The following is a 6,396-nucleotide window of genomic DNA, read 5'->3' on the forward strand; positions in this document are numbered from 1 at the left end:
TGAGCTGCATTCCCTTTGCTCCATTCTGTGCCTTTCAGCTTGAGAACCAATAAAAATGAATCCCTCTAGAAACAGGTACCCCACAACAGACAATCTGCATTTAGAACAAAGCCTGGCAAAGGAAACCTATTCTCTGGGCATGTCTGGCCAGGTGGGGCTGTACACTATGTCTGGGATAGGACCAAATATGTGCATCTTGTTCTTTTGAACCTTATGTTAGACATACTGTCTGAGACACTTCAACATTTAGAAATTTAAAAGCTATTATGTCATTTAAATTGTCTTAGTACAGTTTTTCTTTGTATGTATAGTAATTTTAACTTATTGTGTTCAAGAAATCTATTCAGGAAAATTACTTATTCATTTTTTAAAAAAGATATCTTAAAACTATTTTACTCCAGGCCCCATAGTTCCATAAGCTCATCTTAAGATATAGGATGAGGTCCATCAGGCTTCATAATCTTCATCCAGATTCATCCCATGGAGAGCTGAAGTTGTAGGTGGTGCTGTCTCCATATTCCCATAGATAGCTCTCCACTGCTTGTGTCTTTGTTTGTTATAGATAGAAATCACTGAAGTATACTTCATTACTTTTGGAAACTATTTTAGTCCATTTTCTGAGAATAGTACCACAGGATGGTAATAATTTATAAAGAAAAAAAAGTTAATTTGGTTCATGATTCTAGCACCTCAGAAGTCTAAGAGCATGGCGCTGACATCTGGTGATGGCCTCTGTGCTGCGTCAGCCCATGGCAGAAGGGCAGGCAGTCACGCCAGACAGAAAAATGAGGACCCAACTTCATCCTCTGATCAGAGGCCCTCTCCTGTGATAACCGACATAGTCCTTCGGTAATGGCGTTCTTCCATTCATGAGCGTCGTTCTGGCCTTATGACCTAATCACCTCTTCAAGGCCCCACCTCCCAATTCAATCTCAACATAAGGTTTGAAAAGAACATTCAAACCATAGCATGAACTAACCATCAGGGTCAACAAACCCAGCCAACTTTGTTTTAGACATTCTGTAGTATGAGGCTAACTTCACTTAATAATGCTTTATCCTTTTTTGGGCAGCATCTCAGGGTAAGGTATACTACATATAAATTCCCCACCACAGTCCATCTGTATGATTAGTGCCTGAACTACAGGATTTTCTAGATTTCTGTCAGTTTGCCGAGTGCCAAACTGTTGGGATTTCCAGGCTGCAGGATGCCAGATCACCAGACTTTTAACAGTAACAGGCTGATAGTTTATCTCCTGTGGCTATAAACAGCTTGAGAATTTAGCCAAATGTCTTCCTGGGAAAACTTCCTGAGGAGTAGACGGAGAGCTTTCCATCACCTTGAAGGCTCCCAAAGTACCAGAGGAGGAGGAAGAGAAAGCAAAGTAAGAAGCTAGATGGCCGCTGGGAACCATGGTGGGGGGGGGGCATCTTCCTGAGTGGTTTTTGTTTAGGAGGAAGCTAGCAAAGAATGCTCTTTGAGATCTCACCAGATTACGTAGTTGGTAATGAATTTGGAATCTTATTTATAAAAAAACTATAGAGAAAAGAAAGTATAGTCCAGTGGAAGCAACACACCTCCTAGAGGCAGATGGCCTGGGTGGGCTTTTCCCTTAGCTTCTGTGACCTTGAAGGCTGAGGGGTCACCACAGTCACCCTCACTCACATGCTCTCCAGCTCTCTCCAGCTCTCTCCAGCACTCGAGTCTGAAAGCTGTTCTGCTGGCACAGGTCCACCTGCACATAGCTACTACCTTTCACCTGCATCAGCACCTGCTTGCCCTCCAGAAGGGATGGACACTACGGCATCATAGGTTTCATTCTCTATTTGCTGAGGAACCACAGTCTCATGTACATGTTTCCTGTCTTATAGGATGAAATAAAATGCAGGGGGAAAGGAAAACACTTTTTTTTTTTGAGACAGAGCCTCCAGCTGTCACCCTGGGAAGAGTGCCGTGGCATCACAGCTCACAGCAACCTCCAACTCCTGGGCTCAAGCAAGTCTCCTGCCTCAGTCTCCTAAGTAGCTGGGACTACAGGCACCTGCCATAACACCCGGCTATTTTTTGGTTGCAGCCATCATTGTTGTTTGGTGGTCCAGGCTGGATTCGAACCCTCCATCTCAGGTGTATGTGGCTGGTGCCTTAGCCACTTCAGCCAGAAAAACACTCTTGTTCAAGTTGTCCAGGCCTTCCTGGCTGTGGGCGATCTGTTGTGAGAAAGCTGTGGTTTCCGTGTGTGCACCATTACCACACAGTGATTGGTGGTAGTGGGGAGGCGACTCACGGTGGCCAGAGAAGATCTTATCTACTGACATTTGCATATTTAGGGCCCATATTTAAAGCAGCCAGGACTTAAGACTTAGCTATACATTGAAATGCTGAATAGAAGTGACCCCAGATGTTATGTCCAGATTTGACCAAAATTAAAAATTGGATTTGCCTGCAGCTTCTGGCGGGTCTGCTTGCGGCGAGTCAGGTGCACATTGTGTCTTCTGTTGGCGAGCTCAGGTAGTTTCCATGGGGCCTGGGAAGGGGCAGCATGGTGTTGGTGGGTTTTGTATTGGTAGAACTAGGAGCATTCTAATACCACATCTACCATGTCTGCTTCCAGAGCTGTTTGGAACCTGGTGCTAGGAAGAAATGAAAGAAGGTCGGGTCCCTGGCAGCTGGGCCAAGCCAGGCATTCATGGGACGATCTTCACACCATTGTCCCTCCATCCTCCCCATGGAGATGTACAACGTCCCAGAGTGTTAAGACAGACTTGGGTTTGCACCTAGGCTGAGTGACTTACTAGCTCTGTAATCTTGGCTAAGTTACCTGACCTCTCTGAACTTTAATAGCGTGGAAGTTACAAGTCCAGGGACTTGTCCAGCTCTGCCACCAACAGGTGCTGTGACAGGAAGGCTATGCTAGGGGCTCTAGGTGGCCCCTCACAATTCTAGTAGTTTATGGTTTTGTGGCCCCTTATTTATCCATTGAGAAAGAAAATGAGCTGGTTATGTTCTCATTCTCAGGAGAGAAAACAGAAATACTCCTTACGATCTTTAAAGATTTGTTTCCACCAGAGCCTGGCCATGACAGTCGGTGGTGGCCTTGTCTTTTCCTCCCTAATCAGTCCTGGGACACGCACTGTACAGGAGGGCTGGCATGCACTTGGCTCTTCCTGGGGTGGGCTGGAAAGAGCCTCCCAGAGCCCAGGCGCTCATTCTGTCACTGACCTTTTAGAGAACGACCCCTGCAGCCTTTCTCTTTAACAGCAGCTATAGGTCCATTCACAGGCCCCATCACAGTGTCATCCTAACCAGAATGCTCACAGGGCTGGCCAGACCTGAGAGAGACAGGACAAAGCCCAAGTGAGAAGCCAGGAGCCGCCTGCCCTCCTGTGCCAGCCTGTGACTGTCGCACTGTGGCTGGGAACAAGCTGGAGAGTGCAGCTTCAGATAAGTGGCCACAGCTCCCTCAGTCCCCTGGGGAAGGGTGTGCTATGGGCTGGGCCACCCAGACAAGGAGGAAAGAGTGGATGGCTCTGGGGTTACCAAAGGAAAGATTTAAAAGCTGCTGTGGCTTGAGTGCAAAAGTGTTTCTGGCTGAGCAACGTCCCCAGGAACAAAAGATCTGTTGGGCTAGAGCACAGAAGAAGGTTTTGTCTTCCAGGACCAGAACCTGCCCCAAGTTAATCAGAACAGGCTTAGTAAGAACTCTCTGCTGATTGGCTGGGTCCACTGCTCAGGAGAGCGATCATTTGCCTTATCCTCCCAGTCAGGAATGGGCAGGGCCCTCCCCTAGAGGCCCTAGTTTCCCTCCTTCCAGCTCTGCCTGCCCACCCTGCATCCACAGCTGGTTGCTCAGTACCAGCTGGGAGCGCCTCATGTAGGAGCTCAGCAGTAAGATGAGCCACAAGAAATCTGCTGCTAATGATCAAGTACCAACATTGGGAGAGACTTTACTTTTAAAAAAGGACATAAATTGTCATGCATTCAAGTTATCTCCATAATGAGATCATTGACATCCTCCCAGGCTAGTGGGCAGGTGAGTGCCGGAGCCTGGGCACACACAGCCCTTGCTGGACTGAGACCACAAAGAAGCAGGGTATCGGGATCCTCTGAGGGGCCAGGAGAGGCCCCTGGGTCTTTGCATGAACTCATCTCCATCAGGGCCCCACTAGTAACTTGGTTTCCCAACAACAGATCTGCCTGATAAACTGATTAAAGATGCAAAACAGAAGTACTACTGCTGAAAGGGGAGCCTCTCCTTTCCTCCAGACAGCCCAGTTTTCACTGCATTCCTGGTTTGAGGTACTTTGTTATGTTGGCAACACAGATTCCCACAATGCTCTGGAAATTTTGGCCTTTTTTTTTTTTTTTGAGACAAAGCCTCAAGCTGGCCCCCTGGGTAGAGTGCTCTGGCATCACAGCTCACAGCAACCTCCAACTCCTGGGCTCAAGCGAGTCTCCTGCCTCAGCCTCCCAAGTAGCTGGGACCACAGGCGCCTGTCACAACACCAGGCTATTTTTTGGTTGCAGCCATCATTGTTGTTTGGCGGGTCCGGGCTGGATTCGAACCCGTCACCTTAGGTGTATGTGGCTGGCGCCTTAGCCGCTTGAGCCACAGGCGCCGAGCTGAAATTTTGGCCTTGATAGATGTTCCCGCCCAGAGAAATCCTTTGTCAGACCTTTTGTGCTGATTTTAGGGGCTAGATATGATGGGTATGGGATGGATCCCAGATGTATTCATGGCACCTCACCCGAAGATCAGGGTCCATAGCTGTCACCAGCTCCCCCAAGTCCAGCACTGTGACCAGCAGGAAGTAGGGTTAACCTATGTTGGCTGCACCACATGACATTACATGCTTGATTACATTGTTCCCACATCATAACCTTGGAGATTGTGAGTCTTGTCCCCATTGTACAGAGGAGAAAATTGAGGTTCAGGGGAGTTAAATAACTTTCTCATGAGCTAACAGCTAGTGAGGAGTTGAGCCTGGGTGCACACATAGGTCTTTATTCCTATGCTATACATGTACTGGCTTAGTTTCAAGCTCAGGAATTTCCTGAAATTGTTGAGTTGGAAACCAGAGAGGCTTAGGTGAGAGGAAGATCAGCCTGACTCCCATCAAGATTTTAACATTCAGCTGAGCCTTCATTTGGTGCCTAAGGGCACATTTTTCCCTCTGGGTATTTTATTAAGACATATTAACATACCCTGACCTCTCTTTTGAAGCTTCTGGCTTAAACCTGTACTTGTACCCCTTGAATTTACACATTAAAAAACAAAGCACCCCCAACATGTGCACAGATGGAAAAGGCAGATCTAAAAAGGCATTGTTTGTTTCAAGATGAAGAGGCCAAGATTAAAGGAGACTCATAGCTTGTGGGCCTAGCACTGTGCGAAACAGTTTTTTGTAGTATTTTATTTCATAGAAATGTTGATTGGGAATAGATTAAAATAGTGCCCAAGTGATCCAAGACCTGATAGGCACTGTTTTTAATCTATCCTCAAGTAATAGATAAGGAAACTGAGATTCAGAAGGACAAAGTGACATGCCTAATGTTCCAGAGCTAATCGGCAGAGGAAGCAGGATTTAATTCCAGGTCATTCTACTCCAAAGCACTTGCCGCCAGCCCTTGGCCCTAGGCCAGGTCTTTTCTTGAGGTGCTACAGCAGATGCTCTGCCCTGCATCTGCATCCCCCGCCCACCCCCAGCAGGCCAGAAGACAGTGTTGCTCTTGTCCTTTGAGCTGGCCAACCTCCTGTACTCAGTTTCAGCCCCTCTCTGGAATTAGCAAGAAGTTCCTTTTTCTAGTACTGGTGATTATTTTTTAAAATGTAAAATAATAAATATTATAGGATATTTTTAGTAAAAACATGTCCCAGCTTGTATAAGGAAGTGGTACCAAAAGCACTGACTAGGGGAAGATACGTGGTTACTTTTTGCAAAGATGAATCTAGTTTTCATAAGGCAGCCTACTGGGAAGGCTGAAGTGTCCTAGACGAATGACAGGCTGGGCTTCAGGGCACTGGGCTGGTGCCGACATTGGGACAGGGGAGCCTCTGGTCTACTCCACCCGGGAGTGAGAATTCCCAGAGTCCTAGAGCATAGAGGAGCCAGCCAGGGACTTAAAGTAAAAAGGGCTGAATTCAGTTGTAGCTTGAGGATCCTAAGCCTAGGAGCAAGTTGTTTAACCTGTCTGTAGGAGCTGTGGGGCTTAGTTATGTCATATACATGGAAACACCCATGCTTGTGTCTTGGTTAAGCTTCAAGACCTGCCAGCAAATCTGTTCCTCCCCTAATAATGATATTTTGAGAATTACCATATTTTAAGATGAAATGTGGGTATAAGAATATATTAAAGCAACATTGAAAATTCTAGACTCGGCTCGGCGCCTATAGCTCA

The 6,396-nt window shown here is 46.8% G+C and overlaps 2 protein-coding genes across 4 annotated transcripts in view; one reads left to right on the forward strand and one right to left on the reverse strand.

Annotated features, from left to right (window-relative positions):
* RALGPS1 (Ral GEF with PH domain and SH3 binding motif 1) overlaps positions 1-6,396 on the forward strand; it is a 283,899-nt gene that overhangs the window by 167,395 nt on the left and 110,108 nt on the right. The window lies entirely within an intron of this gene.
* The window catches only part of ANGPTL2 (angiopoietin like 2), a 34,646-nt gene that overhangs the window by 13,700 nt on the left and 14,550 nt on the right, over positions 1-6,396 (reverse strand). The gene's annotated exons all lie outside the window — the stretch shown is intronic.

The sequence above is a fragment of the Otolemur garnettii genome, unplaced genomic scaffold (assembly GCF_000181295.1).
Source record: "Otolemur garnettii isolate 467f Iridium unplaced genomic scaffold, OtoGar3 scaffold00014, whole genome shotgun sequence".
NCBI lineage: Eukaryota > Metazoa > Chordata > Mammalia > Primates > Galagidae > Otolemur > Otolemur garnettii.